At 36.1% G+C, this 15,740-nt stretch overlaps 1 protein-coding gene across 2 annotated transcripts in view; it reads left to right on the top strand.

The window, feature by feature from the left end:
* Positions 1–15,740, top strand: part of MDGA2 (MAM domain containing glycosylphosphatidylinositol anchor 2) — an 857,656-nt gene that overhangs the window by 61,358 nt on the left and 780,558 nt on the right. The window lies entirely within an intron of this gene.

The following is a 15,740-nucleotide window of genomic DNA, read 5'->3' as shown; positions in this document are numbered from 1 at the left end:
ATTTAAAAAATATTTTCTGGGGTGCCTGGGTGGCTGAGTCGGTTAAGTGGCCGACTTCGGCTCAGGTCATGATCTCACAGTCTGTGAGTTCGAGCCCTGCGTCGGGCTCTGTGCTGCCAGCTCAGAGCCTGGAGCCTGTTTCGGATTCTGTGTCTCCCTCTCTCTGACCCTCCCCTGTTCATGCTCTGTCTCTCCCTGTCTCAAAAATAAATAAAATGTTAAAAAAATTTAAAAAAAATAAAAAAAAATAAAAAATATTTTCTGCTTAGATATAAAATAGTCATAGGTTTCCATGGTCCTGAGAGGAGCTTTCTCAGATTAACTATGTAACGAAGATAGTGGTATTCCTGTTCTTTCCATATGGGTGAATTATCTATGGTGGTCAGACCTACAACAACATGGTGACTCCAGGAACATAAGCCTAAGCCAAAACTCCAAAGCCATAGGAGACAATATAATTTTTGTACTTGAATGTATTCAAGATACTTTACAAGTTCAAGTTTTATTAAAGGCGATATATTAGTATGGGCTCAGACATACACAAGCTTGCTTTTATTCCCACAACTATGTATACTCCGAGCGAACACATCCAAGCACTATTCACTGATGTAGCTGGATTGTGACCTTTGACCTTGCCTCAGATGCCACGGAAACTGGAACAAAAAAATCTTTTACCCGCACTTTTTAAGAAGAAAATTTGAGTCTCTTCTCAACTATGAATGTAATTCTGGTAGAGTCCTGTCTTTCTTATTTAAAAGAAAGATGTTTTTTATAAAACCATTTAGTTTCAATGTTAAATAATGGAAAAGGAAATGAATATAGCTATTTTATTCTGAACAAGTAGACTAGTACTAGAAAATAGGTTTATATGTAACAACCCTTTATAATTTAAGGGCTGTACCTTAAACCCTTGCTCTCTGACATTTTATAGTCTTCCAGAAAACAACTGTGCTGGATCGATACATTTATTTTTTTTCTTCTCTATCTGGGATATGGAGTATTGTTGGGAAAGTCCCAAGTGTTGATTTCTAGCACAGCATACATGTGGCCTTCACCTCGAGAGTCCTTGATCTTGCTCTGTAACCAGACCAAGCTGTTGTAAACAGTGGTGCCTAGCTACCCTCTGCAGTTAGTAGACACCTTCAGTATTTTCTCTGTGCCTTCTTCTGTTTGACTCCTCAGATCTAGCTGATGGCATCAACTACTCTGTAGAGTTAAACGGTGTTATCAATGTGCAACATATTTGGTGCTCAAAAATATATATTAAATTGAATTCTTAGTATTCCTGTTTGACTTGTATCAAATATCTGTCAGCCTGGATTCTCTCTGAAAATCTTGTGAAGGCAGACTTAAACTGTTATTCTATATGGCTATATAGTCTTATAGATGATAGGTATTTTGTGGAATGTATCTCTGCGTGTGTTAAGAAGGTTCTAGTAATAACAGCATGTCATTTTGCTATCACTAAATGAAAATTTCTTGTTAAGGTTACCCATTGTATCATGGAAAACTTACTGGCTAACATGACTTTTTTTCAGTACTCAAAAATGGCTTTGATTCAGCTATCAGAAAGACTCTTAATTTAAAGGCGTCTCTTAGCAGCAGTGATGGAATTATACCAGTTTAAGTGCAGTCTTTCCTGCTCTTTTCTGGGATCTGACATACAGATATGCATAGTTGATGTGGTTTACAAGGAGGGGGATGATGGAGGCTGTGCATCCCCACCTATAGGTGTTGATGCTTTTTTTTTTTTTTTTTTTTTGCCCTGACAGTCTGAGACTTTAAAGAGTCAGCACTACTGAGAGCCCTAGAGAAGGTGTGGACACAATTCCTATTACATCCAGAAGCAGCCATGCTTTAACTCAATAAGAGTTAACTCAATGAGCCATCATTAACTCAATAAGGGTTAGGTAAAGTATTAAACTATCCTCCTGGGACAATATATATATACTACATTAAAGGAGAAAAAAAGCCACCATAGTCATGTAGCATATATGGCCACAAATAAAATATATTTTATTTCCTTGTAAATTTGAATTATAGTTCTTTATTCTGTTGTGATATAAACTAAAAAAAATCAGTTATTATTTTCCCTCTGTGGTAATAACATTACTCGGGATATTCAGAACATGCTATCTATACTATACTATCTATACTGTAATCTATCCTATAGACTTAGGCCATCCACCTAAATCTGTATTAAATTTTTACTCTTATTTGAATATATTTTTTACATTTCAAACAGATTTATTCTTCGTTTCAAAACACAGTGAGGTGAGTTTATAATGACACAGAATAATTCCTCAGTAGACTTGATGCCCAGGCCTGGCTCTATACTTATTCAGCTAAGTGACTTTGAGTAGGCAATTAATCCTCTCCCGGCTTGAAATACTGTGAAAGGAGAGGGTGGGAGCAAGATTATCTTTAAAATCTGTTCCAATTGTAAATTAATACAATTTTAAAACACAAGCTTGCAAAGTGCATGAAGAAGGTATTGTATTTTCCAGATGGAGAAATTGAGGCAAACAAAATCAGTTACTTATTTAAAGCCAGTTTTTGTTTTGTTTTTTTGTTTTGGTATGGAGTAAAACTCATTGATGGAGTTAAATGAAAAACTCATGACTCCTTATTCTAAGCACATGCCACTTTCTACTACTTGGAAGAAATATTGAATGCAGTAAAATACTCAGCCTCAGCTGTGTGTTAAGTGCTTTGAGTTCCGTGTATTGGCTTTTCTTTCTGTGCCTAAGTATACATCAGTAATTATCTTAATTTGATTTGCTGCCATTTGAATAAAATGGAAGAAACCAGCACTTGTCTTAGTTTCTAACTGACTTCATTCTTTCCTGCTAGCAGATTTTCTGTCTAGTTCTGTTTCAGATGGGATGAGTTGACAGATTCCTTTTAAGTTAAAATCATTGACTCAATTATGGAATATCCTTCTTGTGCATAATGATGTTGTGTAGCATACTAGCGGAGGACAGACATGATGTTTTCCCCAAACGATCGAATTATCTAGTTTAGGAGATTAAATTAACTGATGGGGAGCAGAGGCTGACTCATTACTGGTGTAGCACCTCAGCTCTGTGATTTGACCTGGGATTCTTTCTACTAACTTGCATTCTGTCCGACTATTAAAAATAACCCTTTCGGGGTGCCTGAGTGGCTCAGTCAGTTGAGCGTCCGACTTCAGCTCAGGTCATGATCTCGCGGTTCATGAATTCAAGCCCAGCTCAGAGCCTGTAGCTTGCTTCATATTCTGTGTCCTCCTCTCTCTCCGCCCCACCCCTGCTTGTGCTCTGTCTCTCTCTGTCTTTCAAAAATGAATAAAACATAAAAAACAACAACAAAAACAAAAACAAAAAACCTTTCTTACATCTAGTGACAGAGAATTGTCTGAGTTAATTGTGTCTGTGGAGAAATTCCCTGAACCACATTTATATGGGGAAGAGTCTGGAGCTGATTGCAGCTTTCTTTTTTAAAATTATTATTATTGGGGTAAAATATACATAACATATTATTTATCATTTTAAGTATTCATAAGTGTACAAATACAGTAGCATTAAATACATTCTCAGTGTTGTATAACCATCACCACTATGTATACTAACAACTTGTCCCCAACATAAACTCCATAGCAATTAAACATTAACTCCCCACCTCTTCTTAACCTCTGGAAACCTGTTTTCTGTGTCTCTGATTGTCTATTTAGGTACTTTGTATAAGTAGGATCATACAGTATTTCCCCTCTTGTGTCTGGCTTATTTCACTAAGCATATTTTCAAGGTCCATTCATGCTATAGCATGTATTTTGGTGGATAAAATATACTCAACCGTATATAACGTACCACATTTTGATTACCCATTTATCTGTGGACAGACACTTGGGTTATTTCTACCTTTTTTTGGCATTTGTGAATAATGCTGCTATGAACATTAGTATACAAATATCTGAGTTCCTGCTTTCAGTTATTTTGGATATATACCTACGAGTTGAATTTCTGGGATATATAGTGGTTCTGTGTTCATCCTTTTGAGAAACCACCAAACTGTTTTCTACAGGGGCTGTACCACTGTACATTTCTACCGGGATGTAGATGTGAGGATGCAGTTTCTCAGCATCCTTGACAACACTTGAGACATATATGTATTTATGTGTACGTATATATATATATATATATATATGTATAAATATATGTATATTATATATGTATGTATATATAAATAGTTCTAGTAGATGTGAGGTGGTATCTCATTGTAGCTTTGATTTACATTTCCCTAATGACTAATGATATTGAGTGCCTTTTCATGTGCTTATCAAAGCTATCTTTTGCAGCATGTATAATAAAGAATGCTTTGCATTTATATCTTATAGATTTATTACTTGATAAACTTTATACACACTCTTGATATCTTATTCAATCAATATCTGTCCTTTCCCTGGGATTGGACAGTTCTATCTGGCAAGTCTAGACTCTGTGTTTTTTTTTTTTTTTCTTTTAAAGATATCTTTCATATATTTAACTTTGTAATTGACTCTGATCTACTATGTTTCCTTAAAGGAAGCCATTGTAGCAGCTATTGAAGCCAGTCGAAGACATGTGAAAGCATTTTAAAGTTTTTATAGTAATGATGGTTAGGGAGGGAAGTGTTGAACAAAGGTCATTTTTATTCAAATGACTGTTAACTTGCCACATTCAGGTTTATAAAATATTTCTTTGAAAGGGAGATGTTATAAAATTATTTTTCAAAGTTTTCAGTTTCTGAGATAGAAAAAATACAAGGTGAAGGCTAGTCATATTGTAGTTGGAATATTTTACCAACGTTATTTTTTATTTCATGTTGGAAAGTGTTGGTGAATTTATTAGATGAAGAAAAGAATGTGGGATAGTTTCATCTAGCATCTTTTTCCCTATTGATTTGAGTTTTACTGAAGAAAAAAAATAATTAAAATACTCATTTTGTTTAAAAAAATGGGCAGAAAATTACGTAGATATCATTTCTTGATTATGGAAAGAATCTTGGTAAATATATGAGACAGTCTTAGTGACTTATTTTGATAATTCTTTTAGTTTTTTTTTTTTTTTTTTAATTTTTTTTTTTTTAACATTTTATTTATTTTTGAGACAGAGACAGAGCATGAACGGGGGAGGGGCAGAGAGAGAGGGAGACACAGAATCGAAAGCAGGCTCCAGGCTCTGAGCCATCAGCCCAGAGCCCGACGCGGGGCTCGAACTCACGGACCGCGAGATCGTGACCTGAGCCGAAGTTGGAAGCCCAACCGACTGAGCCACCCAGGCGCCCCTAGTTTTTTTTTTTTTTAAATTAATGTTTATTTTTGAGACAGAGAGAGAGAGACAGAGTGAGAGTTGGGAAGTGCAGAGAGAGAGGGAGACGCACAACTCAAAGAAGGCTCCAGGCTCTGAGTTGTCAGCACAGAGCCCTACACGGGGCCCAAACTCACGGACCGCGAGATCATGACCTGAGCTGAAGTTGGCCGCCCAACCAACTAAGCCACCCAGGCGCCCCTCTTTTAGGTTTTTTTTTTTTAACTAAGTAGAAAATTTAACCTCAAAGGGAAAATTTTCATGACCTCAATTGATAGTGAAAGGGTCTCTTGACTGTTGAAGCACACCTGTCTCTCACAAAACATTTTCGTTTTCTATAAGAAGAGCTTGATGGGATTTTAAATGTGTGGCCTCAGTGTAGTAATACAATGAGAGACGAGCACATTAACATGAAGGCTTATTTGGTGAAGCTACCACTTAAGGCCGTGCAGAACTCTTATAGAAAGGGCTTAGGCACCGGAGCAAATTGGTTATGGAGATGGACTCTTGATTTGGACTTGAGTAAAGAGTCCCTAACTTACTAATTTTTAGAAATTAGACAAGTTGCCTAATCGCTACATGACTAGTTTCTTCATCTTTAAAAATGGGCATAGCAAAATACTGACACCAGAGAGAGATTTTGAAGATGAAATAAATGAATCCAAGTAGCAGAATGGCTGGGAAGTATTATGTGTTGAGGAAGTATTGGCTGTTAATTATACTACTCATAGTTTTTGGTAGCGGTGTAAAGAGAAGAAAAGAGACAAGTGTAACTGCTAGGTGCTTGCTATGGAGGGGGAACTGGATGGTGGGCAAAGGCCAACTTCACCTGCTTCATCATTTTACCATGGACCTGAACATATGAAACACAGAAAACCATAAATAAGGAAATACGCCACAGAAAATGACTTTCCGGAGTGAGTCAGAAATGCTTTCTGATGATGAAGAACAGAGTCCGTGTGTTTTTAGGTTTCAGTTCTTAGAGTAAAACAATTGCATTAATTTATTTTATTCTCTTCAAGTCCTACTTCTTGACTGTTGAATTACTAGCACAAAATTGGAGGCCTTTTGGGTTGTCTTTAACTTTTAGACAAATTTCATTGAAGTATAATTAACATACAATAAAATGCACGCCTCTTACATGTACATATGAGTGAGTATCAACAAATGTATACTGTGTAACCACTCCACAATCAAGATATAGAAGAATACTTCCATCACTCCCCCAAATGATCTGGTTTTCCTTTGTAGCCAATTCCCTGCACCATAGCCTCAGACAACACTTGATCTACTTTTTGGAATTATAGACTAGGGCTTGTTTTGTGTGTGTGTGGTTTTCTAGATTTTTATATATTTGTTTTTTAACATTTATTTATTTTTGAGAGACAGAGAGAACACGAGTTTTTCAGCACAGAGAGTGACACGGGGCTTGAACCCATGAACCATGAGATCATAACTTGAGCCGAAGTCAGAAGCTTAACTGGCTGAGCCACCCAGGTGCCCCTCTAGAATTTTATTTAAATGGAATCACATAGAATATACTCTTTTATATATAGTGGCTTATTCCATTCAGCATGGGGGTCCTATTAAAGTGAGATTTGTTCCTATAGAAATGGCACTGTACCTTACACAAACTCAACATTTTAGTCAGGGCTTTGAAAACTACCAAATTATGTAGGAAAATTGAGGTAAGGGACAGAGATTACTATATGCCTATATGCCTACATGGTTCTGTGTAGCGTGGGCACTGCCTTGGTGACTCATTCCAGGTGACAAACATTTAAGATGCATGGCTGAGGGTGGCTTCTTCAGAGAGTATAATTAATGCCTCTCACTCCATTATGCTGTCACATCTTTGAGTGAATTCTTCACTTGGATTCAACTGAAAACGTAGTAGGATGAGTTTTTGTGGGTTGCTTCTCTCTTTTTCTTTTCTTACAATATATCAGTTTTTATATTTTCCTTTAGTGCTAGGGATCAGCAAAGAAAATGTCTGGTGGAGCATCTTTTGAAATTCCCAATTATCATGTTGGGTTGTATCCAAAATAATGAGCACCCTATAGTATGCATAATTTTTTGTTAGGCACTTTCGGGTGTGAAAGACACTTAAGCTACAGGCTTTAGTCTAGAAGAGCATGTATACACTGGAGTGGGATTTGTGAAAAAAGTTAGGGATTTAGCTAGAGCTTGAAGGTTGAGAATATTTTAATTGTGAGGAGTGAGAAGACATTCTCAGATGAGGGAGAAGGCTAGAAGATTGGAATGATATGGAGGAAATTGGCAAGACAGGTAATAGATGATGTAAACCATATAATCTATTCTATCCATTGCACTGGAAGTCACTTGAGAACAGAGATGCTGCCTTCCTCCACTCTCTTTGCAACATTTAGCTTAGTGCTAGGTATGTTGTAGGTACTCAATATTGGTTGAAGAAATGAAGGGATGCATGAACCTTGGCAATCACTTGGGCCTGCTTGAGAGTAGCTCTGTCTCTACTGTGCCTACACAGTTAAGAACCAAGACCAAGTTTAAGTAATGAGCAGAATTGCATATGACTCCTGAGAATATGAAGCCCATGTAGGAGGCAGCACTGCCCCCTCTAAGCTCTGAGGAATCCTGAACCTAAAATTCTATTTCAAAAATATGTCAGAGACCCACTTTTGCTCAACCTGAAACTTAACGTTTCTATTAATACATACTTTTCAATTGAAATAACTTTCTATGCCCTTTAGAGGAATCCATAGAAGAATCTATCTTTTTATGGAAAAGTTGAATTTATTTGCAAGCTCTTAACACCTTTTATTTTCTAATACTTTAAGAAAAAATATCGGAATAAGATCAGTCATCAGAAACAGTAAGCTATTACAGAGGTATGAGGGAGAATAAGATAAAGAGAAGAATATCTATATCCGTGTCCTTACCATGTGTCATCAAACTGGCTCTTTAAAATAATTTAATGTTTATCCTAGACAAAAATCTTGGATTCCTTGAAAGGGAGCAAGTCTTAATTTAGGAGTTAATTATACTTTGTACAAGGACTATTATTTCCAATCCACACTGAATGTGAATTCCTTACTGAAGGACAAAAGTGCACTGATTAATTTATTTTGAAAAATTTGCAAGTTTCCTTCTAAAAGAAACTTCTGGCACTTCTATAATTTCATTACTGTTTTTAGTTTAATTGTATTTTAAATGCCATTTACAATGTGCATATTACTGATAAAATCTCTCCTCAGGAAACTATCTGGAGTTACTAAACACAAATAATCAAACAAGGTCTTAGCTAAACTTCTACCTTTACATGGGACTGAGTTTTTTTTTTAAATTGTTTGAATTGGTGCCAAACTTTACAAAATAAGTGTGAGAAAACATGAATGGAAGATGTTTCATCCCAGCAGTCAAACCTGGGAATTTTCATATCAGAGATTATAGGTTTTCTTTTGCCATAAGGATGAGCAGAGAAAGAAATTTTCTTTTGTAAAATTGGTACTAAAATTTTATAACATTCCATAGAAAAGAGTAATTTCTTATGATATATGAGAGTTCTATTCATTTAAGTATAAAGTTGAAATGTCCTATCTTGTTCCAAAATTAGTCTGTAATTGGGTTAAATTTTCTCCAACAGTTCATCATTATTTGTTGGTTAATCATCATATTTCAAAATATTACTTTATGAAGTCAATGGAAAAATTTCCTTGTCCTATCTGTGGGTGGTCAGTGAGCACATTATAAAACATCACTTAATGCAGTATTAGTATAGTTGTCCTAAGATACTGCATATGAAAATTTAACAAATTTGTATTATCTTCTTGGTATTTTTTTTAATGTTTATTTATTTTGAGAGTTGGGGGAGAGGACATGGGCAGGAGAGGGTCCGAGAGAGAGAGAGAGAGAGAGAGAGAGAGAGAGAGAGAGAATCCCAAGCAGCCTCTGGGCTGTCAGTGCAGAGCCCCATGCAGGGCTTGATTTCATGAACCATGAGATCATGACCTGAATTGATACCGATGAGTCATAGCTTAATCAATGGAGCCACCCAGGTATCCCTTTTTTTGGTATTTAATAACCAGATTTAAAATGATGAGGACATACCTTCCTTTTCTCTGTTCTATAAAAAATTTAGATATACCAAGTATTTTTCATAATCATGCCCCATACTTTTCTCCCTAAATATCTTTCCTTACACTTTTCCCTCTGCCTAGAATATATTTTATCTTGTCAAAATCCAACTCATCTTTCACGATCCATTCATATTCTTTCATTCTTACTAACGAGTGATAACTGCATCTATTGAAACATCAGTTATTTGTGTTTTCTTTTGACATCTTTCATATTCTACTTTTCATTTAAAATATTTGTGTTGAAAATTAACTGTTTACCATACCATGAACTAGGCCATTGCTGACTTTACATTGTAATGGGAAAGGCAGATAATTTAACATACTACTAAAGTAAAGGGTGATATCTGCTGTCACAATTTCTATTCAGTATTAGGGTTTAGTTGGAGCAACTAGGGAAAAAAAGGAAATAAAAAGCATCCAGGCTGGAAGTGAAGTGAAACTCTCTCTACTTGCAAATGACATGAGTTTCTTTATAGAAAACCCTAAAGAATAGATGCATTATAACTATTAGAACTAATAAATAAAATCAGCAAGGTTGTAAGATACAAGGCCAACATACAGAAATCAATTGCATTTCAAGAAACTGGCAATGAACAATCTGCAAATGAAATTAAGAAAGCAGTTTCTTTTACCATACAAATAAAAAGAATGAAGTATTTTGCAATAAATCTAACAAAAGAAAAACACACCTAACAACTGAAAATTACAAACCATTATTGAAATAAAGAAAACCTAAATATATGCCAAAATATTTCATGTTCGTGGATTAGAAGATTTACTATTAATATGATGATAATTTCCAAATTGATCCACAGATTCAAACACAATTCATATCAAAACCTGTAATTTCTGTCAAGCCTTTTTGCAGAAATTGACAAGCTGATTCAGAAACCCATATGGAAGTTTGAAGTTCCCAGAATAGCCAAAACAATCTTGAAAAAGGAGAACAAAATTGGATGATTCAAACTTCTTGATATGAGAACTCACTATAGAGCTATAATAATCAATACAATGTGGTACAGTGGAATAGAATCTGGGAATAAACCCATATATTTTTGGTAAATTTTTTTCTTTTTACTTTTTTTTTTTTTTGTAAATTGATTTTTGACAAAGGTGCTAAGACAATTTTTTGGGGGAAAAGAGTAGTCTTTTGAACAAATGGTTCTGGAACAATTGGATATCTACATGTGAAAGAATGATGCTGAGAGGCTCCTGGCTGGCTCAGTTAGAAGAGCAAGTGACTCTCGATCTTTGGGTCATGAATTCAAGTCCCATATGCCCAATTTAAATAAGTAAACTTAGAAAAATAATGATGTTGAACCACAGTCTTATACTGTATACAAAAATTAATGCCAAATGAATTATAGACTTAAATATAAGAGCTAAAATTAGAAAACTCTTAGCAGAAAATGTAGGCCTAAATTTTTGAGATCTTGGGTTAGGTAGGTAATGATTTCTTACAAATGATGCCAAAAGCCCAAGTGACAAAAGCAAATATAAATTGTGGTAGGGAGAATAAATTCTCCACAAAGATGTCAGTATTCTAATCCTCAATACCTTTGCAGATGTGATTAGATTAAGGACCTCAACATGGAGAGATTATTTTGGATTATCTGGGTGGACCCATTGTAAACACAAGGGTCCTTATAAAGGAAAAAAATATGAAGGAGAGTCAGAGTCAGAGGAGGAAATGTGAAGACAGAAGCAGAATTTGAGTGATGGGGGACCACGAGCCAATAAATGTAATAGTCTCTAGAAGTTGAAAGAGGCAAAGAAACAGATTCTCCCGGAGCCTTCGGAAGTAATGTAGCTCTGCCAGTACCCAGTGCAACCCATTTTGGACTTTTGGGGTCTACAATTGTAATACAATAATTTTGTGTTGGTTTGAGCCATTAAGTTTATGGTAATTTGTTATAGCAGCAGTAGAAACCTAATACTTAGATAAATTGGACTTCATTACAATTAAAATTTTTGTGCTACAAAGGACAACATCTGGTAAGCCAAAGACAGCTTCCAAACTGAGAGCAAGTATTTGCAAATCATATATCTGATGAGTTGTATCCAAAAAAATCGAAGGACATTTTAACAAAAAAGACAAATAACCCAATTACAAAATGAGCAAAGGATTTGAATATACATTTCTTTGAGGAAGATATAAAAATGGTCAATAAGCACATAAAAAAATTCTCAGCATCATTAGTCATTAAGGAAATGCAAAGGCAAACCACAATGAGATGCCACTTCATAACCACTATGATGGCTACAATAAAAAAGATGGACAGTAACAAGTGTTGGTAAAGATGTAAGAAATTAGAACCCTCATACATTGTTGGTGGAAATGTAAAATGAGTCAGCCATTTTGGAAAATGGTTGTTTGATCTTCAAAATATTAAACATACAATTACCTGTGATGCACCAGTTCTGTTCTTTTTTATATATCCAAGAAAATTTAAAACATATTTATACACAAAAACTTGTACATGCATAGTCACAACAGCTTTATTTTATAATACTCTGAAAGTAGAAGCAACCCAAAATATCTGTCATCTTGTCAGACGCCTGGGGGCTCAGTCTATAAAGTGCCCAACTCTTGGTTTTCACTTGAGTCATGATCTCACAGTCATGAGTGTTGGGCTCTGTGCTGACAGCAGAGCCTGCTTGGGATTCTCTCTCTCCCTCTCTCTCTGTTGCTCCCCCTGCTTTTTCTTTCTCCTTCTCAAAATGAATAAACATTTAAAAAATATCTATCAACTTGTGAATGCATAAATAAGATGTGGAATATCCTTACAATGGAATATTATTCAGTAATAAAACGTAGTAATGACATAAGCTGCAACATGGATGAACCTTGCAAGCAAGCTAAGTGAAAGAAACATGCTAAGCATAAAAGGCTACATATTTCATGATTCCATTTATAAGAGATGTCCAGAATAGACAAATTCATAGAAAGTAGACTAGTGGTGCCAGAGGTGGCGATTATGTGGCAGAAATAGAGAGTGGCTATTATTGAGTATGGGATTCCCCTCAGAAATGATGAAGATATTCTAGAATTAGTGATTATGGATGCCAAACTCTGTGAATATAGGGAAAACTACTGAATTGTATACAATAAAAGGTGAAATTTATGGTGTGTGAATTATATCTCAATAAAACTGTTATTAAAAATAGCATGAAATGGGGCGCCTGGGTGGCTCAGTTGGTTGGGCGTCCGACTTCGGCCCAGGTCATGATCTCGCGGTCCGTGAGTTTGAGCCCCGCGTCGGGCTCTGTGCTGACAGCTCAGAGCCTGGAGCCTGTTTCAGATTCTGTGTTTCCCTTTCTCTCTCTGACCCTCCCCTGGTCATGCACTGTCCCTCTCTGTCCCAAAAATAAATAAATGTTAAAAAAATAAAGAAAATAGCATGAAATAATATGAAAAATAAAATAAATTTAAGGGCAATAAGTGCTCTGAGAGAAAAAGTGTGAAGTGCTTTTCTTTTCAAAGAACCTCAGAGTGCCACCCCAACATGACTTGGAGTATTATGCTAGGCTTCTTTATTAGAGAGAAATCTAAGTTGGAACATAAAGTAATTTGTTTACTCATATTCTCCTGAAATCTGTGAACTCCCTCATGGTAAGGACTATATTTCTGTGAGATGTAGTATCAGATAAGGTAGCAGTTGAAGGGAATAGGAATGACACATGGTCAAGCCAACAGAACTAGCTAAATGTCATTTCTGCTGTAGGAGTAGATTCAGCTATATGGCTAGGATTGAGGAATCCAAGAATTGTAGCTCTCTATAACTGAGCTCTAGGAGAAAGAAAATGTAGTGTAGACAATGGCTATCAAGAAAGTTTGAACATGACTGGTGGTCAGGGACAGGATGTTCATTAAGAAAGGGTTATTGGACAGAGCAGAGGAGGTCTCAGTTCTAAAAGTTCATGGCAGGCCACTTACAGAAGACTCTTTGCAATGTTTAGCTCAGGTCCCCTTGGCACTCACTATTCTCATATTGATACCGTTCATAAGCTTCTATGACTTTTTGTTTGAAGAGTGTTCTTTCAGCCCTCATGGAAAAACAGGAAATGCTTGAGGATGAACATGCCCTGGAGCTGGCCTCAGCCACTAACGAATGGACATTGCATGATAAATATGCCAAATTCCTCATTCCTTGGGAGGGACAACTCTGAGAAGTCCCAGACCATCTTCTAGAGATGGCCAGCCTAGCTCTGTCCCTGATGCCTACAGAAATAACCTATTTTTTTTTAATGCATACCATATTGGTTTGCTGTTTCTTGCCTTGCCTTTTTTTCTATTTCTTAACTGATTCTTCCTAGGATTCTCTTACAGAAATCTCAGTTATACTCAAATCCTTACATTTGTGTCAGCATCTGGAAAAAATCATTTCAGATACCACTGAAGCTAGGGACTGAGAGTTAGGACATTGGAGAGCAGTAAGAGTGATAAACTAACTCCCATTGACTAATCTAAGTGGCTAGAGTAGAGAATGAAGGCATTGTGTTCTTAGGGTTGTGGCAAGAGTAGTACTAAGGACAGTCTGATGCCATTGGTTAATGCTGGACACCACTTTTTTAGGGAGTAGTCAATTGAAAGAAAAAATTAAAACAAGCTTAATTTAGCTAAGATCAAGTAGAAAATGGAAATATTATTAAGAAGGATAATATAACAGCTATGGTTTACATCTATCCAGTATTTCCCCTTCCCTGTTCTAGTAACAGACCTCTACTCTCTAATAACAGACCCCATTCTAATAGCAGACCATTCAGTAACTCAAGAGTGGTTGAGTTACTGGTTGGACCAGTTCTAGTAGCTTTCCCTCCTGTCTATAGCAGTTGGTTCCAGACTGCCTGTCTTAGTCCATTTTCTGTAACAATATACCATAAACTGGGATGGCTTATAAAAAAAAACGAGGTTTCTTTCTCACAGTTCTGGAGGCTGGGAAGTCCGAGACAAAAGTGCTGACAGATTGGGTGTATGATGAAGGTACTTCCTGGTTCATCGTTGGCTATCTTTTCATTGCGTCCTTACATGGCAGAAAAGGCAAAGGAGGTTTCTGGGTTTTCTTTTATAAATGGTGCTAATCTCATTTATGAAGGACCTGCTTTCATGTCATAATCACCTTTCAAAGACTCTACCCCCAAACACCATCATTTGGGGGATTTGGTTTTAATATATGGATTTTGGGGGTACATAGTCTATAGCACTGACCAATGAAAAACCTCACAGAGATTATATAAACTGAGGCTAAGGAAGTGAGTGTTTCTTGCCCCTTTTTTTTCTAAGTGGTTTGTCAAAGTTGAAGGATGTAATGTTGGAGCTCTGGGACTGGTGAAAGCCATATAAAATGGGAAAAAAAATGGAACAATGTACAAAGGGATATAATGAAGACAGAGATATGGAGAGGGCTAGGAAGAAGGAAATTGATTCTGAAAGTGAAAGGGAATTAATGAATTATGCAGCCTGTCAGACACTCTATACTTCCCAGTTCCCATGACTGGGAATTAAATTAAATTAATCACTTCTTTTTGGCTTTAGTTAGCTTACATTGGGTCTATGAATTGCAGCTGAAATCCCTAACTATCAAATAGCTATCTTTCCCAAGTCTGAAGCATTACTGCATACCAGACTCTGTTTTAAGTATTGTGTATATAGTCTCATTTAATCCTTATACCAGATTTGTGAGATATGAATCCTTATATTCTTCATTCTATTGATAAGAAGACGGAGGTTAAGAGATAAGTGGTTTGCTCAAGTTTAGATAGTTGTTAGTGGTGGAAGCAGGATCTTAAACATAAAGTACAATTCTTTCATAACCTTGCATTGTTCTGGGAGCTAAGTGGTGCTAATGCCTCAGAGAGGGTATTGGCAAACTTACATCTGGAGAGTTGGAGAAAAGGCAGCCATCACAGTTCAAACATATTTTTGTTTCCTATAGTTCCTTTATGCTGTCTTTCTTCAACATATTGTCATTGAATGCCAAAAAACTCATGTAGAAAAAAGATCCTAACTTCAACAGATCATAGTCAATCAGGAAGAAATACCTTTGTACACATATACATTTCTAAAAGTATGCTAGAGTCTGGGCATTGTGATTGTAGTTCATATTAATAGTTATAAAGGGCATTCAGGAGGAAGTACGATTTTACTGAACTAGGGGAATAGGATTCAGGAAAAGCTTTAGAGAATGAAGTCTTGATGTGAATAAATGTGTGCTATTCAGGGTGAAGAGGAAGACATTCCAAGGAGAGAGAGTAAATGACAAAGGCATGAAGCCATAAAACAGAATTCACATTA

Source organism: Panthera pardus, unplaced genomic scaffold (genome assembly GCF_024362965.1).
Source record: "Panthera pardus isolate Hobbes unplaced genomic scaffold, ASM2436296v1 HiC_scaffold_24, whole genome shotgun sequence".
NCBI classification, from domain to species: domain Eukaryota; kingdom Metazoa; phylum Chordata; class Mammalia; order Carnivora; family Felidae; genus Panthera; species Panthera pardus.
Note: the sequence above shows the minus strand (reverse complement) of the source record. Positions and strands in the feature narration are given on the sequence as shown.